This window comes from Suricata suricatta, chromosome 10 (assembly GCF_006229205.1).
Source record: "Suricata suricatta isolate VVHF042 chromosome 10, meerkat_22Aug2017_6uvM2_HiC, whole genome shotgun sequence".
In the NCBI taxonomy this organism is placed as follows: domain Eukaryota; kingdom Metazoa; phylum Chordata; class Mammalia; order Carnivora; family Herpestidae; genus Suricata; species Suricata suricatta.
The window spans coordinates 29497440-29524973 of NC_043709.1; the positions used below are offsets into that span (position 1 = coordinate 29497440).

Below are 27534 nucleotides of genomic sequence, written 5' to 3' on the forward strand. Positions count from 1 at the left end.
GCCTTTCTTATCTGCTTACAGTGGAAGGACTCACACACTACAGGCTTAAACTGGGGTGTAAAAAAGCCATCTAGAAAGTACAAGCGCCCAGCACAGCATGGAGTAAGGCCTAAATAAATGTTAGTTTCCCTTCCCTTGCCCTTGAGAAGAATTGCTGCTGTAAAGGAAAGAGTATGTTAACTAGTGATATGTCCAAATGTTCATCACAGCTGGGTCCTCTTCCCAGCCACTGCTGTTCATCCTTTAGGATAATCTTTAACTGTGTGATTTGGTTTGCATTTGTTTTGTGATTTTTTTAAAAATAGAAAACCAGAGGGAGTATTCTCTTCTCTCCACACTGCTGTCTTCCTCCATCCCAAAATGACTCATTGTAAAATATATTTAATTGGGGGAATCTTAATTTCTATAAATATAAAGAGTCCACTGTCTGAAATAACCATATGAAAAATATATCTATAAAATTTTAGTTTCATGCATTTTATAGTTAACTGGAAGAGGCAGATATGCTTTCTCCTCATCCCCTCAGTGTGAGGGAAGCTGTGACTCAGCACAAGTATAAGTCTCCCCCCTCCACACACACAAAACTTATATTAGGAGGTGACTACAGACATCCTTAGCTTTGTGACTCAGTGGGGCATTTTTCTTCAGCATGATAGTCTTAATCATCTACTTTCTGGGAAGAAAAGTGAGAGAGAGATAAAGATAACTGTACTCACAGAAGTTCTACCAAACTTAAAAAGAATTCCTTTGACCTTCTGTCCAAACAGTCTGTCCTGTCAATTTGTGGAAATTCCTGGTTCATGGATACAGAACATAGTGCTTTGATTGTATCTGGCTGAGTAAAGACCTGTACATTTGCTTTCTTCTAATTGATGAGATTTTGGGGAAGAGAGCAATTTTCCCCAGAGATTCTGAAGCCCTTAGGGGCAATTTTGCCTTTGATCTTATCTCTTCGCTTTCCTTTTTAACTCAAAGTTAATCTTCAATTCAGGTCCTCCCTTTTACTTAGAAATATCCCATAATAATTTTCAAAGTGAGAGCATAAGCTGTATTTCAAAAGGTAACTATTTTGAGATCAACTTTAAAACATTCTAAAAGGAAATTAAAAATATATCTCATATTTCTGACAAAACAATTATTTTAGGTTAGGCATTATTAACACACCGCAATAAATTTGTCACTCTGTTTTAAACTAGTTTTTTAGTGAAGAGGAAAAGAGAAGTTATAGCAATAAGCCGCAGAAGTACTGTTCAAATAGAAGAGAATTGTCAAGAATAGATTAAAATTAGATTAGAATACAGTTAGGAATTTCAATTGTTGCCATCAGGCAAGGTGTTTTTTAAAATGTTTATTTATTGTTGAAAGAGAGAGAAAGAGAGCAAGCAGGAGAGGTAGAGAGAGGGGGACAGAGGATCCGAAGCGGGCTCTGTGCTGACAGCAGAGAGCTCGAAGCGGGGTTTGAACCCACGAACCGGGGGATCATGACCAGAGCTGAAGTTGGACACTTAACCAACTGAGCCACCCATGTGCCCCACAGGATTTTTTTTTAAACACACAAACCTGTTAGAAATAGTAGAGAAATACTGCGATCCATAGTAAAGTGAAAAATACACTAGAGTAAGTATCAGGAAAAGTGGGTTCTTGTCTAAGTCCTATCGTGAAATACTTGTGTGATCCTGAGTGGATACTTTAGACTTCCTGGATCTCTTTTCTCAGCTATGAAACAATATGTTAGTGCTTCAAGGTCTTATGACTCAAAAGATTCTGTTTTGTATAAGACTGTGGAAATATGTATGCAGGCTTTTGTACATAGAAATAAAAGTGCAAGGGGCCCCCAGTCAGTGGATCATGCTCCTGGGACTGAGCTGTACTATGGGTAGTAGATTTGCTCCCATATATCTACATGCTGTCTGATGTGAAGTCTTTTTGGAGCCAAGGACAGTTATTTCCCTTTCCTGCTAGTGATGAGGCATCCTGTCTGTGAGTATGTTAACTTGGGTCTTCCTGGTATTAGACTCGAACTAATTAAATGTATGATGTAGCAAGTGCAGTTGCCATAGAGTTTACACTCAATAATGGCCCCAAAGGGTTACACATGGCTGCTCCTTGACCCAGTAAAAGGCAGTTATGAAAATTCACCAGGAGATTGGAAGCTGCCAAAAGTAATTTCTCAATGACTCATTTGTCACCGTTAACAAGAATGAATTAGGGGCTAGTGAAAAATGTTATGTTTAAGCTAACTACATTTCAACAGATGAGCAAAAAGTTGTCAATGGCAGTGGGTCACTCTGGAGCCAAAAATTCTTGCCTTCTTAGGAGTTCTTATGAATTCCTATCACCCGAAACATCTTTCTAGTTACCAGTTTCCCAAAGCATACATAGATAAACCACCCTCTTTTATTGATGTGAAGTTGGAAAATGAGCGATGAAGGAAGAGAAGCAGGTACAGTTAGACTGGAGAAGTCTAGTCTGGATTTCATCCTTTTTTCAAGATTTTTTTCTTCCTCTGTAAAGTGAACCTGAGATTAGATAATCCTTTAAGATCATGTCTGTTCTAAATATCTGTAACTTATGAATCCAATGGCCTTAAGTAAGTAGTAAAATCACATAACCTTCCTGTTGATCCCAAAATCAGGGGAAAGGGCATTTGCTTGTAAAACCCATAAGTCAACAAATTATATCTCTAAACTATGTAATTATGATATACTTGTTCTAGGCTTTATGATAGATGAATGATAAACAAATGAGTCTTAATTAGCAATTTAAGTTAAACACTTCTATAAGATCATTTCCTAGTTTCAATTCCTTATCTATTGAAGGGTTATTGACTTGTTTTCTATTGGAAATGAAACATGTAAGCTTTCTGTAATTGTGAGATAAAGAGTTTATAGGCAGTGAATATTCTAAGAAAAAAACAAAGGGAAAAAATATCTCACAAAAAAACTCCACTCTTCCTATACAAATAAGGGTATCCTTCCCAGCGTAATACTCTAGCAATCTTATTTATTTTCTTTACAAGGTATTGGATTGAAGATTCTGAGGAAGCCGGTGGCTATAAGTCATGGGCTGCAGCAGTTATTTGTACCTTATAGTTTCCTGGTGAACGGATCAGAGAGAATCCATTATATTTAAAAACGCAGTTTATTTGCCAGGCTTTGTGTGTTTGTACAATTGTGAAGCATTTTTCAGAATTCAGATAATGAGTCCAACAGTTGAAATTAGTACACACAGCATTGTCATATCTGCAATTGTACATCCACCAAGAACGTCTGGGGATGGCGAAACAGCCAAATACCACCGTGTCGGCTGAGCAAGTGCTTTGTGCCTTCTCCAAGGTGGTTGGCTATTCAGAAATACTGAGACTCTTGTAGCAACGGAAAGATAAAGCTGTGGTGAGGCAGTTATCAGGGATTCAGATAGGCTCTGAGATGAAAGGTTAAAAGGCAGGGTTTAAATAGCAACTTTGTTGTTATCACTCGCAGGTCTGTTAGAGAAAAACATTCTTGTGCAATACTTCAGATCGCAGTTTATCAGGAGTAAAGGCTGTGCACTGAAGGACACTCACTACCTTTTACTGATCAGCATTTCTTTTTTTGTCTGAATGAGCAGATCGCGGGTGTAGACAGCTTAAGCCGTAAATTGTCATTGGTAAGAAAGTGTGATTTTCAGAAGTACTTTATTAGTTCTTCCTCCTGGACCCTTCACCTTCCTCAGGCAATTATTTCATATGCTATCTCAGTTTCTGTGGGGGGGAAAGCCACAGCCCTCTTAAATATTTACGCAGTTTTTTTAGCATTTACCTGAAATTTTACTTTTCTCTCATAAAAGCTTAGAGATCTAGAACATTTCTTTACCTTTTTTTCTTTGGGGGTGAGGAGGTCTTTTTCTCTTTTTCCTTTAAGAGGGCTATAACTTTTGAAATGGTATCTATGTCAGTAAATATTTAAGCGGAAACCTCCCATTCACGCATTTTCCCCTTACACTTGAAAACCAGCCCTGGTTATTGGATTAGAGCCGGCGAGCTCTGCCTTTCTTCTTCCTACCCTTCGAACATGGAGAGTCATGGTCACACATGGTATTACTTAAATGAGCCAGCATCTGACCTTTGTAACTACAAACACGAGGAAAATTCATGAAACGACGAATTGCTGTTTTCTTTTGCCGTGACACCTGGCTGTGTATATTCAGTTCAGAAGCCAGAAATCACAACAGTCCTAGTTTCACACAATGAGTTTCTGGTTAATAAAAACAAAGACAAAAACAGAAACAACCGAAAAGCCTAAGGTGATTTATAAAATTCAGTTCTACTCCAGACTTGCAAGAATCAGATCTTGGGCAAAAGCTAGATGCAAGTAATATTTTGGATGTTAAGTTGTCTATTCCAGAGTTGCTAGGAGTTTAACTGATGGGCAGGCAGTTTTCGAGTATCTGGTATTTCTGTGTGATTTGGAGGACCCAGGTGGGATCACAGAATTACAGATGACGAGTCAGATAAAAATATGAGGTGTATCAGAGGCTGTTAGAGCTCACTAAATAGTACTCTGCTCCCTTTTCTCTCCCTGCCTTCCTTGCAGGGGGCTGGAGGCAGGTTGAGCCATATGACTAGTTCTGGCCAATGAATTGTGAGCAGCAGCTTCATGTGTCACTTTTGTGCTGACATCTAAGAGCTAATGTGCTTCCTCCATTTTTTCTTGATACGAGTTCCAGATGGCATAGCACTAACATAGAGCTAAGTGATAAGAGAGAGAAATAAATTCTTATTGGATTAAGCCACTGAGATCTGGGGTTTGCTGTTGTAGAAGCTAGCATTAATTACCCTGATTAATAAAGTAGTTGATGATTCTGATATTAGAGAGTTATTGGAGAAACTGGGGCCATTATTATGGACAGAGAAATCACAAATCTGACTTTTAATTGGAATCAACTGGGGGAGCTTTAAAAAAAATCACAATTCTGGGACCTGTATTAGATTTATTAATAATTTTAGGGTAGGGCATGTCCATCAATATTTTCATCAAGCTTCTTTAAATGATTCTGGACAATTCCCTTCAATTCTGAATTCTTACTCCTGAATATTGAAGTCTATTCGATTGTTTTCTGGAGTGATGAGATGGAAGATTAAAAATTAACGGAGACAATCAAAGGTTTTAGGGCTGAAACCAGGATCAGCAAGCTAGACCCCCAAGGGCCAAATCTAGCCTGCATTCTCTTTTTGTAAATGAAGTTTAATTCAAATACAGCCACACTCATTTATTTATACATCCTCGATGGCAGCTTTCAGCACGAAATCAGAGTTTAGTAGTTTTAACAATGACCATGTGGTCTGGAAAACCTAAACTATGTGTTATCTGGCCCTTACAGAAGAAGTTTGCAGATGTCTCTGTCCTTGGAAAGGGCATGAACTCTTGACTTGACCCTGCTCATAATTAGAAGACTCAAATTCTCAGCTGGCTTAGTAAATGTAAGAAGGGCCAGTCATGGAAAGTTATGTAACTTTTGTATCAGCTGCACATTGTTGTATCTCCCTGCTCCAAGGAACAGTTTAAAGTCAAACAAATTCTCTTCTGGAGAACCACCAGAAACACAATGATAGGAAGACAGTTGCTTTAATAGAATCTAGAAAGAGCTGAATGATATTTAAAGAGAAATAAATAACAATTTCCAAATAAATCTGGATGCTTGTAGTTTCTTTTTACTACAAATAAAAATATGAAACAAGGTTAATATTTAATGGTAATCAGGTCACATCCTGTATACGTTTTCTTTAAGGTTTATTTTTCATTCATGATCAATTTACATCAAGTGCTTTGTACGACCCAAAAGTTAAAAAATAACTTGTATTTAAATATGTATGTACATTTAAATATGTATATTTAAATACACACATTTAAAAATAAAATTTAAAGCTGTCTGATCCTGGGAATTAAAATTTAAAGTGTATGTCTGGGGGGATAGCTATTTTAATCAGCTCCAAATGCAGATTTAAGCCAAAGATCTTTTCAGTGTGATGCATCCTTGAGGCCTCCCTTTCTTTCCCCTTCCATCTCCCCAGTAGAACACTGCCAATCAGAAACCTAGTGAATCATAGCAGAGAAACTGAATATTCTTGCTTTTTATTGGGCAAAAGGGAAATTTTGTCCTTTGGCTAAATGATCTCTGTTATTGCTCAGTGAAAAAAAAGGAGTGAGCCTCGTGTTTGAATCACAAAGAGCCTCACCTGGTTATTTCCAAGGAACACAAATGGAATTCTGATAAATTCCACTGTAAAGCAAACGCTGAAGTCACATGGGAAAATCATAGCTGAAGACCTGTAGGAGCTTCGGGGCAATGATTCTTTTTACACTTGGAAAGAGAAAGTTATATTTAATCTCCCTTTCCTCACTACTTTAATTTATATAACTTCTTGGAGCTAGGAAGAAAGAAAAATCAAAGCAAAACATACAATTTGATTATAATCTCTAATGGGAGTAATTGGTAACTTGTGTACCAAGTTTTGGTTACTCACTCTTCTGTCCACTTGTCACTGGTTAATTGAGAGTGGCAGTCCCAATTAAACAGCCCCTAGTAGCATGTAATAGCTAATTGTGAGCAGGTTAGAAGCCTTTGTCTTTGAAAAGGTCTCTTAACTCTCCAGGGCATGTCTGTTTTGGATTGAAGTCATAACTTGGTATTGGATGATTTAAATTCAAGAAAGTCCTTTAATATTAATGTTCCATTATAATTTTCTGATAAGTGGGGTAAAGGGCACGTGGTCTCAGTCACCTGCTAAGCATATGACATGGGGTATAAATTTATTTATTTGAACATAAGGGATTTAAATTGGGCCTTAGCCAGCCCTGCTGCTAGGGACAAAAATAATGTGGTTAATGCATGTAGTGGGCAAGAATAAGACATTTGTTTATTTGGGTCATTGCAGTGACTTCTGATTGAATTCAGGTAATTTCTTCTGTTCCCTCTACCTATAACTCAAGAACTTTACCACCAAACATTCACTGATTTATGTAGTTACTATTACCAAATTGCCAGGCTAAACAATATGTCCCTCAAAATGCTTTGGCTAAGGGGATCTATGGTTACGGTAGTCTATTATGGATGAGGCCACATTATTTGCTGTAACAATTGCTATGATATCCCCAAGACGGCTTCTACACACTGCACAAGCTAGCAGGCTCACTAAAAGATGGACAACGTTGGCTGGAGTTTTATCTCATTAATAGAAACGGGAATTGTGTGGGCGAGAATCACGGCCCTCCTGGGTGAGCATGTGTGGACCACCGAACACTTTGCACACAAGATACCATTGCTCTTTCCTTTATCTCAGAAGCAAATTAAAAATTTATGAAAGTCATCATTTCACTTTGAAATCATTTGTGGATAAAGATGGACCTGGATTATTGGGAAAATTAGCATAGCCCATTTCAGGATGCAGGTCTGAATTTCTTTTCCATCTTTCTCAGCATCTTCCCTTTTGACTCAGCATAGGACAGCATTCAGAGTGGTGAGTCACACTGGCCTGCTTCTGAACCATTCATCAGCCTCTGTACATCTTTTCCGTTTTTTATTCAACTTCCTACTCCATCCTCCTTGCTTTTCTCAGACTCGTTTTCTGGACACGTACGCAGAACATGAGTGACACATTTCCTCAAAGGTCAGGGGAATTGGAATGAAGAATCATATGATACTTTTCTGTCTTTATTCTTATTTTCATTGTTTCTTTTTTCATGTGTACACACAAAAGGAAACACTTAAGATCAGTCTATTAGTTGGGCTATCGGTTCTATTGTAAGTAACAGGAACCTCCGTATATCATGGCTTACCTAATACATATGCTTGTTTTTCTCTGATATACTTTTAGAGAGGCTAAAATGATGGCTTCTGAATCATCTGAAAAACAGGCTGCTTCCAGCTGTCCATCTCACCCAGGTTGGGGAACTGGATACATGACCATCATCCTCATCGTTGAAGCACAGCCCTTACTTTTATGTTCTGTGCAACAGGACAGAGACTCAAAGTAAGACATGTTCCTTACCTTTAAAGACACATCTCAGAAGTTACATATATCATCTCTGCTTACATCTCATTGGTCACAACTTAAGCACATAGCCATACCTTGTTGCATGTACCCAGCTAAAATTTTGGCCTTCTAATGATGAGGAAGAAGTAGAGAATAAATTGAGAGGTATTCAACAATTTCTACCATGGTCTGTCCAGGAGGAAGCCTAAATAGCGATGCGCTTCTCCTCCTCACATTTAGAATATACTCACGCCCTCTTCAAGGAATTCAGTTCAAAGCCCCATCCAGTTATCACAGTAAACTCCAGGTTCAGGATCTCTGGGTGAAGATTGGTCCGTTCTATAAGGTCAGAATAGCGCTCCTGTTAGGTCCATAATTTTCTGGTTCCATCTCCCCCAGTAGTCTTCAGTGGAGTAGTAACATAATGCCTGTAGCAAAAATTCCTATTTGGAAAAGGAGGGAATGCAAATCCATCCATCATGAGGCTGTGCTAGTTATCAAATCCTGCTGGACCAGAATAGGAAAGGAGGGTGGAGTAGTAAGTCTTATACTGAGCCTCTGGCAGCTCTTGGTTCTGATTCTCTGGGAGGACCTGTCTTCTTCTGTTATCCTCCCTGACCACATCTGGGGCAGCCCTTGGACAGTTTGCCCTCATTCTCAGCCTCCTTCCTCCTGGTGGAAGATCTGGGTTCCAGGGGTTGCTTTAGTGCTTGAATGATTACAAGGTTTGTCAGGCTAAGCTTGTGGTTTCTTTGGCAATGCAGTTCCTTCACAAAATTAGTAAGTATCTGATCTATTGTTTCTAGTTTGTACTCCTGTGAGTAAGCAAAGCCCAAGGACTCATTTACATGTGGTTTTTAAATCTAAAGACTTTGTCTCTTACTTATTGACTGCTGTGTTTTGCTTACCACTCTGCCTACCTACATCAGTTTCTTAGGGCTTCCATAGCAAAGGACCACAGATAGCATGCTTAAACAACAAAAATTTGTCTTTTCATAATTCTGGAGGCTACAAGTCCAAGATTAAGGTGTCGGCATGGTTGATTCCTTCTAGGCCTCTCTCCTTGGCTTGTAGATGGTCATCTTGTCCGTCTTCACACAGTCTTCCTTCTTCCTTCTGTGCCCATTTATATCCTAATCTTTTCTTCTTGTGAGGACACCAGTCACATTGGATTAGGGCTCACACTAATGATTTATTTTAATTTAATTACTTCTTTAAATACCCTATTTCCAAATTTAATCACATTCTGAGATACTGGGAATTAGGATTGAAACATGTAAATTCTAGGAAATAGAATTCAGACTATAACACTATCCTTTACGGTTACCTAGAACATGGGCTTGGATGGGAAGGCAACACGAATGTGATCTTTGTTGCTAGGCTGGTTCCCATTGTCTGGCAGAAAAGTCTCATAGGATAAAGACTGAAAACAGGATTTATCTCCTTCTAAGTCTTCAATTCTACAATTTGCTTTTAAAAGGGTTCAGTTTGGATATAGACACAGTAATCTTTTTTCATTCTTAAAAGGCTCCAAACTTAATAGGCTTTTCCAGTAACTTAGATTGCAAACCATAGACAAAAGTGTATTCACTCCCATTTCTGGAAATGGTTAGTACTAGCTGGAGCTAATCTCTTTCATGATTATTTATTATAGGGGATAAGAAGCAATAGTTTGAATTGTTAGCCATCAGGCCCGGGTTACAGATGGGTTGGCTGGGTAAGTGGGGTTGGGTTGCTGGTCTCCAGTGTCTAAATGCTTAGCACTTGGTATCACAATTCTAAGCTAATGCTAAACATTAAATGGGTGCAGCTATGAAAAATAGATATTCCACAAAAGAGTAACTTAACAAAATAGAAGTTTTCTTTCTCTTTCTCTTTCAAGTCAAGATGTAGGCAGTTCAGAGCTGTTAGAGCACTGCTATACTATAGATACCTACAACCCAGGGTGCTCCAACTTTCCTCCTCACCATCTCTTGAGTGTAGTTTTTACTGACATGGTCCTAATTGGTGTTCCTACAATTGCATCAATAGTCCAGGCAGCAAGACGGATAATGAGGAAGACAGAAGAGACCCTCTCCTTTTAAAGACACCTCTCAGAAGCTGTATCTACAAGTTCTGCTTGTATTCCTTCAACCAGAACTCTGTCATATGTCCCTTCCTACCTAAGAAGGAGCCTGGAGTTGAAATTCTTACCACTGGGGACAAGGGGAAATAGATATTGGAGGACAGCTAGAGTCTCACCTACAACTAGAAAAATTTGTTTCCTCTTCAATTCTACTGCCTGAAACTTTTGCCTGCTTCTCAACTAAACACCAATAGCCATTGATGTTCACAGTGAAGACGCTAAGGAACACTAAGATTCTGAATTAGTTCTGAACTTCTCAAAAATCAAATTGTATTCAGGGGTGTATTAGGGCATATTTTGTGGTATTTTCATTCCAGCAAAATCGATAATTAATGTATGGTAACAAGTAACAGTAATACATTTTAGTTGTTATAAGCTTGCAATATACCAAGTACTTTGCTAAGGGTTTCATTTACATTTTCCCATTTAGTTTTCACAAGGACTGTAAAAATGGGTCTTACCAGCACCCTTTTACACACAAGGAACTTAAGCTTAGTGGGATTAAGTGACTTGCTCAGGGTCATGTGGCCCATAAACCTGGTGTATCTACTATCTAAGTATATTAAGAGCAGTAGTTCTTTTTTGTTTAAATAACTTTTTCAAATGTTTATTTATTTTTGAGAGAGCACAAATGAGGGAGGGGCAGAGACAGAAGGAGACACAGAATCTGAATCAGGCTCCAGGCTCTGAGCTGTCAGCACAGAGCTCGATGTGGGGCTTGAACTCACAAACCGTGAGATCATGATCTGAGCTGAAGTCGGAGCCTCAATGACTGAACCACCCAGGCGTCCCCTAAGAGCAGTAGTTCTTCAGTGGAGGCAGTTTTGCCTCCCATGGGGTGTTTAGTGATGTAACTGGGAGGCTGTTATAACAGCATCAAGTGGCATCACGTGGGTAGAGGTCAGGATACTGCTAAGCAGCCCATGATGCACAGACTGACACCCAGGTAAGAATTATCTGGCCCAAAGTGTCACTGGTGTCATGGCTGAGAAACTCTGAGGTAAGCCTCACTATCTAACATATTTGGTGGCTGCCTTGGTTCCTACTAAAGGATAGCAGACGATTTGTGTCCATTTAGTTTGCGAGTCTCTGAAAATAGGGAATTTCCATTCCTGTGTAAAGGACTACACTTTTCTTAGTAAATAAGGATCAGTTCTTCATTTTAGAATTTGGCTGATTTACATTTTGGGGGAAAAAGATTGAGTTTTTTGAGGTGGTGGAAGCAGGGAAGTTCTCAGAGAAAGAGTACAAAACAGCATTTGGAAATGATTTTATACCTTGTACTTCTGAAATTTTTAATTAGAAGAGGAAACATTCATCCCAACTCAAAAAGAAATGATATAAATTATTAATCCACTTTCTTGCTTTGAGAAGAAAGATGGGGTGGATACTTGACATATTTAGGACATAAGCCAACACTTGATGCTACTGTTGAGTTGTTGGGTTATATAGATTTTAGACGCTGTAAGTGCTTGAACACTGACAAGGGAAAGTTGCCTTTAAATAGGCATTTACTAAGTGCTTCAAGTGAACAGACCTCATCCTAGGCACTCCAGGTAGAGATGACTGTGACTTTTTTACCCGTAAGGAGATTTTGGTTTGCTGCAGAGAAACAGCAAGCAAACCAATAGTCCTAATAGGCAGAAATTAAGGGGTACAATGGGGATTTGGTGACAACAGAATGGGGTGCATTGACAGGAACTCCTGTGGGCTCACAGAGGAGAAAACTTCTCCTCTAGAGAAGACGGTGAAGGCTTCCCAAAGAAGGTGAGACTTTAGTCAATGCTTAGAGATGGTCAGGATTTGCAAAGAAGGCAATAAGGGAAGGGGGGAGGGAGGAGAGGGAGGGAAGAGTCCTGGCCAGTTGGTTCACCTGCATAGCATCTGTTCTGACATCCAGCGCATATCTAAGGTAGGTCTGCTCCCCCTTCAGAGCAGGCTGCACCTTTCTCTTTGCATAACATTCCCTTCCACTTTCTGAATCTGGCCTCTGTAACTACATCTGCCTAGAGGGGAGGCCTACTGAGAATTCGCACTAATGTTTCCTTCTCGCCACAAAGAGGCCCTGGGACCAACTCTTTAGGTTGGTTGCAAAGCCATGGAGGAGTGCAGTGATCATGGCGTAGCCTGCTTTCCACGTGGTGGAGCTTGTGGGGTTGCCAAAGCACTGTCACCTGTAGTTTGGGAAGGACCCTGGGGGCAATGGGGAACATGGATGGACTGACAGTGGAGGAGATGAGACTGGAGTCAGGGATTCACTGCAATGTCATTCCAAGGCAAGTTTTAGTTAGCATAAGTGTATTCAAGACCAATGCCATAATTAGCTTTAATCCTTTGAAACTAATGTTAATGGGGAGCTCACCTGCTATAAGCATTTTACTGGCAGGAAGATGTGAATCATAAATAATCCAAACTTGGAGGGATCCAAATAATCCAAGTTGGAAAAGAGATCCAAATGCCCTTTTGGCACAAAGAATCAATAAAGTGACACACGCATCTCTAAAAGCTAGATAGCTTTTTAAAAGACAGTTCAGTCCTTTTAACTCTTTTTTCTTTTTTCTTTTAGCTTTACAAGATGGCTTCCAAATCTGGATTTCCCCCTAACTGCTGGGGGGAATTTATCATTCACTAAATTCATGTGTGAAGTAGGAGAAAAAAATATGATTCTGTGACATTTGTGATGTTGGAATTTTTAAAAAATTCAGTAACTGGCAGTTTCATAAACTAATGGACTATTAAAATTAGAAAAGACTTTAGAAATATCTTTCAACTTCCTGATTTTACAAATTAGAAATTTGAAGTCTAAAGACATTATGGAATTTGCCAAAGTTCACAGTTACCTACTGGCTGATCTGGGACCCAGACGGAATTTGCTGGCTTCTTAGTCCAAGATTTTCATCAGAAAATTATGTTTATTTTCTACCTAAGAATTTAAAAACTGGTAGTGATTGTTTATTTTACTTTTATGGCAAGTTCTCCAGTTCCTCTATTGAGCAGTTTAAGGGATATACTTCCTCTTAGTTGTATTGATTTTAAACAAGTGATTGGGACTGATCTTTGGTTTGCTTGTGTTTTGGAGGTTTTCCTCTTTATTCTTGAAAGATCTAAAGATTCCTGTGTATTGTCTTGTTTTTGTTGGAAAAAAATGGGAAAAACTCCCCATTTGCAAAGTATGGAGGTGAGTAGTCAGAGAAGAGAGCCAATTGTTAGGAAAACCCTCATGTGATTAAGACAAAGTCTTTTGAAAAAAGTTAATGGACAAGCACTTAAGGATAAAATATTCTGAATTTTCTGTAGGAGTGAAATAAATGTGCAGCTCAGACAATGAAATCAAGTAGCACATTAAAATCTCTCAAGTTGTTTCCAAAAGTTTTTCATAAGATTTTGCAAAAACGGCATCTGGTAAACCCATTCTTGACTGCAAATCGGAATTACTATTCTTTGGCCCAAGAGATACTTTCTCACAGTCAAATGGGGGGTGTTGTCGCTTCATCTCACCTGGTGTTTCATAAACCATAAACTCTGTGTCAGAGTGGGGCTCTTTCTTCTTTTGGAGTTCCTAGGCTAGCCCAGGCTTGTTCAGGGGGCCCTCCCTATAACTTTTGAATTTTTAAAAGATTGAGGCTAAGTGCTGTCATTATTCCAACACAGCTCTTTTCTCCAACTCTTTTCTGGGTCAGCATATTCAGATTTTCCCAGATGTAGCTTGGCCTCAGGAAGACTCGATGACTCAAGTTTCTGTTATATAAACAAAAAGGTTTATACTAACTGTCTCCATTTATGTTGCTAGGGTCTTTACTCATTGACTTTATTCATCACTGGTACGAGCTTCAGATGAAAAGGTAGATTGTCTGTACTTCCAAAATTTAGATGGTCTTCTAATGAAGAGTTAAATTATCCAGACAGCTTTCCCTCCTTAATTATGAAGCATACATTGCTAATCGCCTTGTTCCCATATTCACTATCCCTCCCCTGCTGAGATTTTACTGGGTGCATGATTTCCCCAACATGAGGCTGCCTTTCCCAGTCTCCCTTGCAGCTGGTGTGGCCACATGACTAAATTTTGGTCAATGGGTTGTGATCTGAAGTATGTGTGACTTGTGAGAGAAGCAACTAGAAAAGGTATGTGGTGTGCCCCCTGAGCTGCTCTTCTCCCTGCGTGGAAGTTGCCTAGGGTCCAGAGACTGAAGCTGTGTCTTGAGGGTGGCAAAACTGTCCTTTGAGCCCTGCAGAACTTGCCTCTGAACTTCTATGTGAGAAAGAAATATTTTCTGTCTTATCATCTATCTATCTATCATTATTATTCATCATCATGATAAGTGTACTCTTTAATCCTCATCCCTAATTTCCCCCATCTCCCCATCCATCTCCCCTCTGGCAACTAACCATCAGTTTATTTTCCATAGTTAAGAGTCTGTTTCCTGGGGCACCTGGGTGGCTCGGTCCTTTCAGTGACTGACTTTGGCTCAGGTCATGATCTCCTGGCTTGTGAGTTCGAGCCCTGTATCAAGCCCTGCATCGAGCCTTGCATCAGGCTCTGCACCAGGTTTTGCAGAGCCTGCTTGAAATTCTCTCTCTCTCTCTCTCTCTCTCTCTCCTCTCTTTCTCTGCCCTCTCCCACTTGCTTGCTCTCTCTCTCTCTTTCTCCTTCCTCTCATATAAATAAATAAAACTTAAAAAAATCTGTTTCTTTGTTTTTATTTCTTTCTCTCTCTTTTTTATGTCTCATGTATGTCATTGTATTTGGTTATGTCAGTTAAGCTTTGCCCTAATTAGTGTGCCTTGCTGGAGTGTTTAAAACTATTCCAATCTATTCATACCTGGATGAAGAGAAGGTGGAGGAACGTTTGTAGCAACTATAAGAAATTCTTGTGAATTCCTAGTGAATACAATGGGGCTTCCTTCGAGAGTACATGGAGACAGCAGAACAATTTTTAGCACAGCAGTTGAATGGGAAAACTTAGAAGCCACTGACTGAGCCTAAGTTTGTTTACCTCTGTCCAGTTCCTTCTCTGAGGAATTTGTCACCTAAAATGAAACTAGGCCATGATGCAGCTTTTTTAGGTATCGAAGAGCATGTCTCCCCCAGCAGTAAGGGTCTCAGCTGACTTCAGCTTCTGACAACTGGATTACAGTCAGAAGCACAGTTTGGAGGAGAAGAAAATCAACATGGCCTTTGGTATGCCAGATGCAGGATTTCGCCATCTCACAGACGTCTCATTGCATTCCCTTTATGCACTGTCTTCAGATAATGAGACATACCATCAAAGGGTTTAAGAAGCTTGCTCAAAGTTACACAGTAAGAAGAAAAGCTGAGGTTTGAACTCAGGGCTACAGAATTCCAAGGTTTATGTTTTTACTATTAAATAGTGATAGCAATCTGTGGAAGGAAAGAAATCTCCTGATGAGAGTCACCAAGAAAGAAATATGCTTGATACCCAAGGTGGTCAACAGGAAAATGGCATCTCATTAGTCTCCCCTGACTGCCCTGGCTTACATGCTCTATTACTCATGCTACATTCCTAAATACAGGATTAATCAGGACCTTGAAATAGCATTCTTCAAGAACACCGCCATTTAGCTAGAACTATACCAAAATGATCCCTGGTTTTAAAAATCCCTCATAGTTTCTAATAGAAAAGGATCCATTTTTTTTCACAATTTTCACTAAATACAAATCCTTCCTTCTCTATGACACAAGTCCTTTATGCTGTCATTTGGATGTGTACCATTCCTTACTGAGCAAGAAAGAAGAGGAGAAATACTTATTCTTTGTGTAACACTCGTTTCTATTTTAGGAATTTGTTACATTACTTTTTTTTCTCACTCTTTGGAATAATAATCCAGTTCCTTTAGTCTGTCTTCATCTGCTTCATCTTGGATCTTTGTGGGCTTTGCAGTTGTGTTTGTAGAACTCCAGACTGGGGCTGTAGCCATTCATGTTGGTTACTTTATCGATTCACGGCCCTATGCTGTATGTCATGGTAGTACATTGCCTTATTTCATCCTCCACCACCATTCTGTGAACAATGTACTATTATTAGCTCTGTTCTACATTGGAGGAAACAGTGCTTAGTGAAATTAAGTACTTTATAGGCTAGAATATAAGATGAGATCGTTTTCCAATCCTATCCCTCAGAAAGGAAAGGATCAGCTTCAGTTCAATCTTTCTAAAGTCTCTTGAATTCTGTGACTTCAATTTTTTTTAAAGGCACCAAAGCCTGAGATAACCTCAGAAAGTTTGTATTGAAAGTTGACAGAAATTATCTTCATAATGCCTAAAAAAGGATGTAAAAATAAATGACAAAGATTTATTCATTATTCTGGGGATGGGTGGGGCGGAGTCATGACTTCACAATTGCAAGGGTTGGATGTCATCCTAAAGAGCCTTTCAAAAGAGGTCTTTTGAAAGCAAGTTATCAGTTATTATGTTGCATTAAATGAACACAGCAGCACCAATATTCACCTACAGGATGAATGAACAAAGCCGTTGTTTTAATGTGATGTGAATAGGTAATTGTGGTTTGGGCAACAGTGTCCCAACGACAGCATCAATCAACCCACTGGGAGATGAAGATGAAGACGATGTCATGTAGCACTGATGTCAATGCTACATATTAATGGGGCGCCTGAGTGACTCTGTCGGTTAAACATTGGGCTTCAACTCAGGTCATGATCTCACGGTTTGTGGGTTCGAGCCTAGCATTGGGCTCTGTGCTGAGAGCTCAGAGCCTGGAACCTGCTTCAGATTCTGTATATCCCTCTCTTTCTGACTCTCCCCTGCTCACACGGTCTCTCTCTGTCTCTGAAAAATAAATAAAAAACATAAAAAATTAAAAAAATTCAATGCTGCATATTAAGAATTTGAAGAAAATTCTCAACTGATATGTCCATGATTTTATGTTTGTATGTGACTAAATTAATAAATGAAACACTGTAAGTACACATTTGGTTATTTCATCTATATTCCTAAAAGTTACATACCCCTAGTAGGTAGGAGAAGTTTTCAAACTTCCTTGGAAAATGGAGAATTTCCTTATATTCAGGAACCTCCAGCAACTTATCCAAGTTCATGGAACCAAAAGTGAGATAGTTGGGCTGTGGACAGTCTCTCTGATTCGTGGGCTCAGAGTGATTACATGATATGGTGGATTTTTATAAAAGTATGTTTTTTAAAATTGTTTATTTTTGAGAGAGAGAGAGAGAAAGAGAGCGAGCGAGTAGGGGAGGGGCTGAGAGAGAGAAGGAGGAAGAGACTCCCAAGCAGGCTCTGCACTGTCAGCACACAGTGCATGATGCGGGGCTTCAGCTCATAAACCATGAGATCATGACCTGAGCTGAAATCAAGAATCAGGGGCTTACCCAACTGAGCCAGCTGGGCGCTCTGGTATGATGGATTTTTAGAATCCTGGTTCTGAGGGCAGCCTTCTGTGTTTGTGCTGCTGCATCCTGTTTTTTAAGTGCAGTTTAGCAAAGTTGGTAGGATGAATGGATGACAAGGCTCTAAGAAAGTAAGTAGCCCACTGGTATATAAGTATTTACTAGGTACGGTAGGATGAAGGCTCCAGGGTGTGCTCACCAGTAAGTGTCAAGATTATGGTCCTTTTTTTTGTCTTTCTGTTCAATAGCTCATTTTTTTTATTATGACTTTTTAGTTGTTTATCTGGGGGAGAGAGAGAGCACAAGCAGGGAGACAGAGAATCTGAAGTAGGCTTCACACTGTCAGCATCAAGTCCCATACGGGACTCGAACTCATAAACCAAGAGATCTTGACCTAAGCCAAAAGTTGGCCCACTCAACCAACTGAGCCCCCCAGCCACCTCCAGTAGCTTGATGTTTTATGTTTAAAGGAAAAATACTTTTTTCTAGGACAATTTTTTATAGTCTCAATATACAAGAGGGGAAGATGAACCTGTGCCAGACAGTTCTACCTCCAGGAATATTTCTGACCTTCTTGATGTGAATATTACATAAATTTACACAGATCATTTAATCTCTCTGTCCTGGTTTCTTAACTTGGGAAACAATGACACTGATGCTTTTTATTCACTCCTCCTCCATTCTGTACCCCCCAACACATACCCCCCTCAGTAACCTGGGAAGATGTTTGGAATGATGATTTTGCAATATCCATCTTGCCTTAGGATGAGTAATTATACATGATGGAAAACACATGAAAGTATCTTGTAAGGCTGCTAGTTTCTTCCCCTGTCATCCACACAGCCCTAGCACCCACCCCCACACCTTTTGTTAAAAGCTAAAAGCAACTGCCAGAAATTATGTGATACAACTTCTTGGTCTAATGCACCAAATATTTTATTCCATTTATTGCCACAGGCTACTGAGGCCTGCCTTTATTTCTTTCGATAGGAAGCTGACTTTTCTCTCCCCCTTGTTGAATTCTACATGAAGGAAGCCAATTTATGAGGCCAGTGGCAGTTACTTGGATGTTGGGACATATGGTCTGCAAACTGCCTCATTCTGTTTTAAATCAGTTCCTCCTGACAGGCTCCATTCTCTCTGCCGTTTATGCCACAGGTGAAGTAATGAAGATGCTTATTGTGGCTTCCTGTTAATATTCCAAGGCCTGAGGCTCTGAACAGCAGGATGTCTGTTCTCCAGCTGTTTCTCCAACAGGAAGAAGGGATAAAGTAAACAAAGCATACACAGTAGTCCATTGAAACCACAGGTAACCCACAGCTGCAGTGAAAACAATTCAGTGTCACCAGACTGGTCTACCGTCAGAGCTTCCCATCAACGGAAGCAGGGTCCAAATACTTTCAGAGTAGGTGATAGTTTCTTTCAATCTTTCATATCCAGAAGACAGCTAACCTGTAAATCCAGATTTTGATCAATGAGTCCTAACATTTCTGCCTTTTTAATGATTTTCAAGTGGAATTCTATGGGATGGAAAGAGGGCAGTCATGGTATAAACATGCACAAATTATTACCATATACTACTTGGAACTTAAATTCAAATTTAAAATATATCTGGTTTAACAAAACCTTAAAAAATGGAATCCATGTAACATTCTGGCTAATATCTTGTTGCTTAATACTAGCAAACATTATTTCTCCAGACTCCTGAATGTAATCCAGCCTATTGAATATGCAGAATTCTTGTTATATGACTTGCCTTTTTTAGCGATACAGAAAATGTAGATAATATAAAAGCTTCATGTGAAAATTTCTATTGAAGAAGCACCCAGAACCTAATTCCTGAACATATTTATATATAAATGTAGAAGTTTGGAGTCCAAAGTTAATTTCTCCAAGAAAATATCAACTTACCTCTTAGTCATCTATAAGGTCTAAATCCAGAACTTTTGAAATGCTGCCAATGAATTCCCAAAGACTTATTTCTCTTGAATAAGGTGTGTATTTACTCATCTCACTGAAAGCAATATTCAGTACAGGGCCAAATATGATTCAGAATGAAATTTAAATTGGATTAAACAAACCATGCAAAGTCACAGGCTTGAAGGGATATAGACATATTTAATGAGCCCTGGTGGTACTGAAATGGATTTACCAAGCCAGTCACTCTTTTCTGACTGATGATGACTATGGAAAGACTCATGTATTATTTTATTATAATCACTTATTATGTTTAAAACTTATTTTCAACCTTATGGTACTATTTTTATTATTCTTTTCCTATAAGGAAAAATCAAAGTCTGTGTGTAGCATTGTCTGAGAAGTTTGTTGGATGCTTAGTTTGGCTTAGAGATAAAAGGATGCTTAAAACTCTGTTTGCCCATTGTGGGCTTCAATTCTGTGAATATTTTGAGACCTTTTTTTTGGTCCGCCATAACCAAGACTTAGGATAGTGATATCAATTTGTTATGAAAACAAACAATGTTCTCTTTAGGTTAAGAAACTTATGACTGGGTTAAAGGTGACTACATCATCCCTGCTAATGTTATGATATAGTAAAAAAAATGACCAAACTTGGAGTTGGCAGGCAAAGGGATGAATACTATCTTGACATTCACATATCTCAAACAAATATGAATCAGGAGTCTGGTCTCTAAGAGGCTATTGATCACTGACTATGTACCCAACAGTACAACATAGGGATGAAAATACAGTCTTACTACGAACACAAGCAGGACAAATAAGGACTGAACTGCAGTGTGATGAGTGTGAGAGAGGTGTTCAGCACAAGTTCAGAGGTGCACTTCCTCCTCCACTATATTCCAATTTCTTCTGGGGGAATTTGTGAATATTAGTGGGAGAAAAATTTCCAATGTCACCACAGGCTGGTCAGGCCAGTCATGGAACCTAAGGTTGGCCATTCAGGCCTTCTTCTGAGACTTTGACACTAGGTTGGAGGGAATATTTTCTCTGATTCTTGGCTATGAGGCAAATGTGTCCCTTGCTTCTTGCCTTTAACTCCCTTGGGTTTTGGGCACTTCCAACCCTGCTGCTCCAACTACTGTTGAGCCCCTGATGTACCTCCAGGAAGTTCTTTTTTATTAGACTTTTTTTTGTTTTTTATTTTTTTAACTTTTTATTTATTTTGAGAGAGGAGGAGAGAGCACAAGTGGGGAAGGGGCAGAGAGGAGATACAGAGTCCCAAGTAGGCTCTGCACCATTAGTGCAGAGCCCAATGGAGGGCCAGAACTCACAATGTGTGAGATCATGACCTGAGCTAAGATCAAGAGTTAGATGCTTAACTGACTGCACCACCCAGGCACCCCTCTTCAAGTCAGTTTTTAATGCCTGCAGCCAGAAATCATGAAGCAGTATCATGATCTGGAGTGGGAGTGACAGGAGTAGTAGCTCTGACAAAACATTAACACCTGAACTATGTCTTTAAGGACAGGAAGGGGTTTCCTAAGTGAGGAAGTGAGAGAGGAAATAGCATATGTAAAGACTCAGAGGTTAAAGCAGCTAAAGCAGGTATAGTCAGAAGAAATGCAAGGAGCTTTGGGGGTTGCTGTGTAGTGTGTGTGTGTGTGTGTGTGTGTGTGTGTGTGTGTGTGTGGTGTGAGACAGACTGACGCTAAGAGCTGAGGCCTGGCAAGGATAGGAGACAGTCAGCTCTCTCCTTTATTGGAATAAGCTATGCCTTAGTCATTATGATGGTACCTAACATAGGGCTGGCCTGGAGAAGGGGCTTAGTAAATGCTTAGTGAAATGTAACCCTTGAGTTCAGTTCCTCTGTGATCCTTTGTCCAAACTTTTAAAGCTGGAAGGACTCTGTCAGACCAAGTGTGCTCTGAGTGCCAAAAGTCTATGTACCGTCTGGATATTGTCCTTTAAAATTGTATTCAGTTAACTCTGGAACAACACAGGTTTGAAGTGCACAGGCCTAGATATACATGGATTTATTTTGATAAACACAGTAGAGTTCTATAAATGGATTTTCATTTCCTTATGATTTCCTTAATGACATTTTCTCTTCTTTGGCTTATTTTATTGTAAGAATATGGTATATAATACATATAATACAGAGTATGTGTTAACTAACTGTATATGTTATCAGTAAGGTTTCCAGTCAACTGTAGACTGTTAGTAGTTAAGTTTCTATGGGAGTCAAAAGTTATGTGTGGATTTGTGACTGCTTGCGGGGGTGGTCAGTGCCTCAAATGCTGAGTTGGTCTAGGGTTAACAGTAATTCCATCCCTGAGTGTAGTTTTGCACATGGAGCTTTCCAGACAGTTGGAAATATTTCTTTTGTTTCTATATATCTGAGGAAGGAAAGCCTAAGGTGTCATTTCTGTTGGATCCTTCAGTGTTGGGCATGTTTTCTTCCAGAAAGTTTCTCCCTATCTAACCCAAGCCTTTGCTGAAGCTCACCTCATTTCCTGTTGCTTTCCCCTTTGAGGGTATGGACATCATAGGCTTGTTACCCTCTGTAATAACAGCCTTTCACATGCGTGACGTCGATTACTAAATTGCCTTTAGTTTTCCCTTCCAGGTCTCTTAGTCTGTTTTCCAGCCTTTAATCATCTCTGTGGGTCTCTTCTCAACCTTGTCCAAGTGCATAAAGTGCTTCTTGAAGCACTTTCCAGTTTCAAAACAAACACCAAAATTTCTAGGCTTGTTCAAACTGGCAAAATGAGATGACTTTCTAAGAAAAAAATATTAAAAAAAATATATTTCAGATGTTCCTGGAATATGAAGTGATACTCCAACCAATTAATGTAGGGAGAAATCTTTCAATATTGGTCTTTTCAAGCTGACGTCACTTTTGGACAGATTCTTGTTCCATAAAAGAGTCAGATAAGGTCCACATAATACATGTTTATAGAGCACCTCTATATGCTGGAAATTTTGGGTAGCACGAAGGAAGAAAACATAAATGAGACATGGTTCTTATCAAAGAGCCCATAGGCCAGTAGTAGAAGGCAGAAACAAACAAAACCCATTCAGTGGGACAGATACAATAGCACAAATAAGAGAATGAGCAAGAGTAGAAGCAGAAAGGAGGAAGATGGCAACTCTAGCTGATGAGGTCAGGCTTGAGAAGATTCTTGAAAGAGGGCTCAGAGCTTTCCAGGCTGGAAGGTAGGTGAGGAAAGATGTTCCTCTTCTAGGCAGACAACTGCCTAGGAGGGAAGAAGACAGGAAACAGTGGGGTGTGTTTGACAGTCAGCATAGAACACAGGAAGCCTATGGCAAGAGCTGAGGATGAGATCACAGAGGGCTCCATTTACCAGTCATGGGAGTTTGAATTCTGTGTGGGAACAGGAGCCATTAAGAGCTTGTAAGTAATGTAATAATTTGGGAAGAGCTGGTGCCCAGAACAATCACTCTACTAAGAAGATGGTATGAGAGAGAAATGGGTTGAAGCAGGATTGGCCTAGAGACAGACTCTGGCGTTAGGAGGTGCCTGCAACAAACCGATGAGAAATGATGTGGGCCCTAGGGGGTTGCAGCAAGGAAGAGACAAAGTGACTGATTGAGATTTGGCAACTTTGAGGAATTTCCATGAAAGCTGGGAATGAGCAAAATAAGGCAGATGCTATAGGACGTGTTGGGTAAGCCACGTGCCAACCAATTCCTCCATTTCAGTTTTAGTTTCCAGAAGCCAATTCCATTAGACTTTAACTACAAGTTGAAAAGCTAAGATGTTGCCTTCCAGAGCTATTGGGGAGAATATTGCAGAATTAGTGTTGGTCTTGGTATCATAGAATCAGACAAGAAACTCTGAAGAAAATCAGACAATTCAGCTGTGACTACATCACCCAAAGTGCTACAGTTCTAGGTACTCAGGTGTATCATTAACTAACTTAGTCAAAAGTGATTGCCTTCATTGACTTTGTATTCTAACAGTAAATGCTACTCTTAGAGGACATTTTTCTTTCTTTCTTTTTTTTTTTTTTTGGTTTATTTTGAGAGAGAGCACAAGTGGAGGAGGGGCAGAGAGAGCAGGGAATGGAGGATCTGAAGTGGGCTCTGCACTGACAGCAGAGATCCTGGAACTTTCTGGAAGAAAACATGCCCAACACTGAAGGATCCAACAGGGGAATGGAGCATTTAGTAATCTATGTGATTTATGTACTCAGGGTCTGCATAAGATACAGAATACAAGGTAAACTTTAGAAAGTATGTATTTCAGATGCAATTGGACCAGGGACTTTACTTACCTAAAGAGTGAGAACAGTGAGTGGCAGGTGCTTAGTGTGCAGTCGCTGTGATTGCCAAGTTTGTTGGCATTTTGTCAGAGGATGGCTGCTGTGGGGAAAGAAAAAGTCCCTTTTACAGCCCTTCCCTTCTCTGGGGCCTGGTAGCCACAGGAATGAGGGAAGAAGGGGTTTGAGTTAGTGCTGGGGAGCAGTCAGCATGACTCTGTGTGTGTGTGTGTGTGTGTGTGTGTTGGTGGTGGTTGGAGGGGGTGATATGGACAAACTACTGAGAAGAGCAAAGTGGCTGTGACTTAGGCATGGGGACCTCAAAGAGACCATTCAGTAAGAGCCTTGAGGTTCAGAGGATGAGGGAAAATGAGGGCAAGCTAATGAACTTTCTGCCAGGGGTAAGTTCCTGAAATTCATTTGAAAGTTTTCATTGTTAGTGGGTTTTAGAATGCTTAGTATTGACACTCGGTTACTTTCCTGGAAATGTGTCGTTATGAGAGGGACAAATGAGACATATTCTAAGGAATTAGTGAAGCTGAATTCTTAGGATTGTGTTAGCAATGCTGTCTTAATCTCTGTGGTTACTTTCTTTAATTCTCTCATGTAATAATAGTAATAACACCAACAGCCAATGCTAGGAGCCTGGTGCTTTACATATATTACCGTTCATCCTTACAATGATGCTGTAAGGTAGGTGTTATTTTAGAGATAAGGAATCTGCAGCCAGGGAGGGTCCTACTGTGTCCACAGCTGCCCTGCTACTCAGCACTCAGAACTGGAGCTGCCTTATTTTTGAAGGTTTTGCTCCCCCCACTTCCTCTGTGGTCTCAGTTTAACACAGCCGGGAGCAGAACCGGGTAGATCTATAGGCACAGCTTAAGGCTTTGTCAGTGTTAGCAAAATGGAGTCTCTGGCATACCTAGGAGTCTGGCCAGCAACTGAGCAGTGTTTTTCTGACTCTGGGCTGGCAAGTGATCCCTCTCAGGATTCTGACTGAAGCAGAGGGAAGCGACATCAGGGCCTGAATCATACCGCTGGCTGGCCTTGACTTAAGAGGCCAGCGTTCCTGTGATTGTTCTCTCGGGCTTTAATTTATGCTCCTGCCAAGTTGCAGTCCTGGTGTCTAAGCCAGATAGAAAGGTGCATATTGGGCAATTGGAGCATATCAGGCGGCTGTTAAGAAGCCTGTTTGGTCAAGGCCCCCTGGGGGCATGTGGTTCAGGCTTTCTTCTTTGTGTGCTCTTTCTGGATGGGCACCCGGTGCCCATTTCCTGTCAATCATACATGATATGATGTCCCTGATAGGGGATGATGAAACTCTGCAGAGCGTGAGCATTTCTAATTGGCATAGCTTTAAAAAATTGGATTATATGGGATTTTTTCTTGGCTCAAAGGATAATCTTAGATTATAGTCATTTGATAGTTTTTGGGTAGTCAGTACATTTCAAGCACATTTCTAGGTACTCAGGTATATCATTGATTAAATTAGTCAAAAGTGATTGTCTTCGTTGACTTTGTATTCTAACAGATAAATGCTACTCTTGGAGGGCATTTTTCTTTCTTTTTTTTTTCTTTTGGTTTATTTCTTTTGAGAGAGAGCACAAGTGGAGGATGGGCAGAGAGAGGGGGGAACGGAGGATCTGAAGTGGGCTCTGCACTGACAGCAGAGATCCTGATGTGGCTTCAACTCACGAACCCAGGAGATCATTACCTGAGCCAAAGTTGGATGCTCAACTGACTGAGTCACCCAGGCGCCCCTGAGGGACATATTTTCTTAAAGCCTATTCAGCTCATTTTCTGAGTATCAAATAAGTGAAAAGTACTAAGCTTTATAAATGAATAAAAAGTTAGTTTATAGTCCTCTACTTAGAATAAAACAAAGATGCTTGTGAACATAATATAAAGCAAAATAGGATAAATTCCATAATATAGATATTAAGGAAGTGAAGTGGGGGTTCAAAAGCAGAACACATATTTTGATGTCAGAATTAAGGCTCATGGGGAGGGTGGCATTTGAGTTCTCTTTTAAAGGACAGGGTGCCTGGGTGGCTCAGTCAGTTAAGTATTTGACTTCGGCTCAGGTCAGGATCTCACAGTTCATGAATTCGAGCCCTGTGTAGGGCTCTGTGCTGACAGCTTGGAACTGGAGTCTGCTTCAGATCCTGCATCTCCCCCTCTCTCTGCCCTTCCCCTGTTTATGTGAGCTCTCTCTCTCTCAAAAATAAGTAAACATTAAAAAAAATTTAAATAAAAATAAAAAACATGTAAAATTTCGATTGGTGGAGATACAAAGGAAAATCATATCAGATGGAAAGATGAACATGGTAAAAACATGGGTATGTCTGGGGAAGATGGAGATGCCCAGCTGGAAGATGAAAACTGGGAAAGTAGTTTTGGTGATATTGTAAAGGGCAACTAAATAGCTGGGTCAGGTTTTTGTGGAAAAAGAGTCATTAGAGGTGTATAAGTACAGAAAGGACATGATCAGAACACTTTCTTAGGGGAAGAGACATTGATCCTTTGAGCATTATTTGTTAGGCACTTTAACTTATATTATTTTAACTACTCGTGAAATGAACCGCCATTTAATGGAGCAAACTGAGAATTAGAGAGTTTGGGAAAATTGTGCAAAATCACCAAGTCAGGAAGAGATGAAACCAAAATTTAAATACAAATCTATCTATAGGGTTGTGAAAAAAAATTTCCCCTAGTATTAGTGTTTGTAAAAATCCAGTTGAGAAGAAACAAGAACTTGAACTGTAATGGAGGCAGAACAAAAGTAGTTGAATGTTGAGAAAAATGGATGGGAGTGACACATTGAAAGTGAGTTTTAAACCCTCTCAGTGAAATTTAAGATGGATGGAAAGGAGAGATAAAAGAAGGAAGAAGTCAATGATGATTGAGAGTTTTACCTAGTGGAACAGTGGCACCATTAATAGAAACTGGGAAACTGAGTAAAAGAACTGGTTTTGTAGAGGAAAAGGATGAGTTTGATTTTGAGCATGTTTGCGTTGTGGTATTGGAGAAACATCCAAATATCCGGCTGGAATATTACAATGAAGTTCTGATCTCATGACCAAAGAATTGGGAGCAATCCATATAGAAGTGATTATTAAATTGGGTAATATAACTGGGGGAAGAGATAACTGGACAAAAGTAAAGGGACAAACTAAGATTAGAAACTGGGTTTCAGAGTAAAAGGAGCCACCAAAGATCCAATTCTTAATTTTGCAAATATGACCCACAGAAAGGGAAATTAGTAAAGAGAAAACAAGTGTTAGATACTTGATATCTAGGAAACTTTAGGATGTGGATTCTTTTTTTTAATTTTAATTGATTTATTATTGAGTCAGAGAGAAACAGAGCATGAGTAGGAGAGGGACAGAGAGACAGAGGGAGACACAAAATTTAAAACAGGCCCCAGGCTCTGAGCTATCAGCACAGAGCCAGATGCAGGGCTGGAACCCACGAACCATGAGATCATGACCTGAGATGAAGTAGGACGCTTAACTGGCTGAGCCACCCAGGTGCCCCAGGATGTGGATTTTTAAATGCTTCACTGTGACTGCTATGTTTGCTTATATTTTGTTTGGATAACTTTTGTGTCACTTGTATAAGAATGCCTTCTTGCATTATGGTAATGTTGTCATGAGTTGATACCTCAGTCCGTCCTATCTATGGGACTTGGGGTATTCCTGGATGTGTACTAATGACTCAAACATCTTATTTGGGAATGTTTGAGCAGTATCTCTTTAAGCCCTGTCTTTAGTGCTTGTTTGTCCTACAAGGGAATGCCTGAATGGCTGTTC

General features: G+C 39.8%; 1 long non-coding RNA gene across 1 annotated transcript in view; it reads left to right on the plus strand.

Annotated features, from left to right (window-relative positions):
* Positions 1–17506: 17506 nt before the first annotated feature.
* The window catches only part of LOC115305501, an 85796-nt gene continuing 75768 nt past the window's right edge, over positions 17507–27534 (plus strand). The window contains exons 1-2 of the long non-coding RNA XR_003914811.1: positions 17507–17650; positions 18678–18828. This is a non-coding gene — a long non-coding RNA (uncharacterized LOC115305501). The remainder of the gene's footprint in view (positions 17651–18677; positions 18829–27534) is intronic.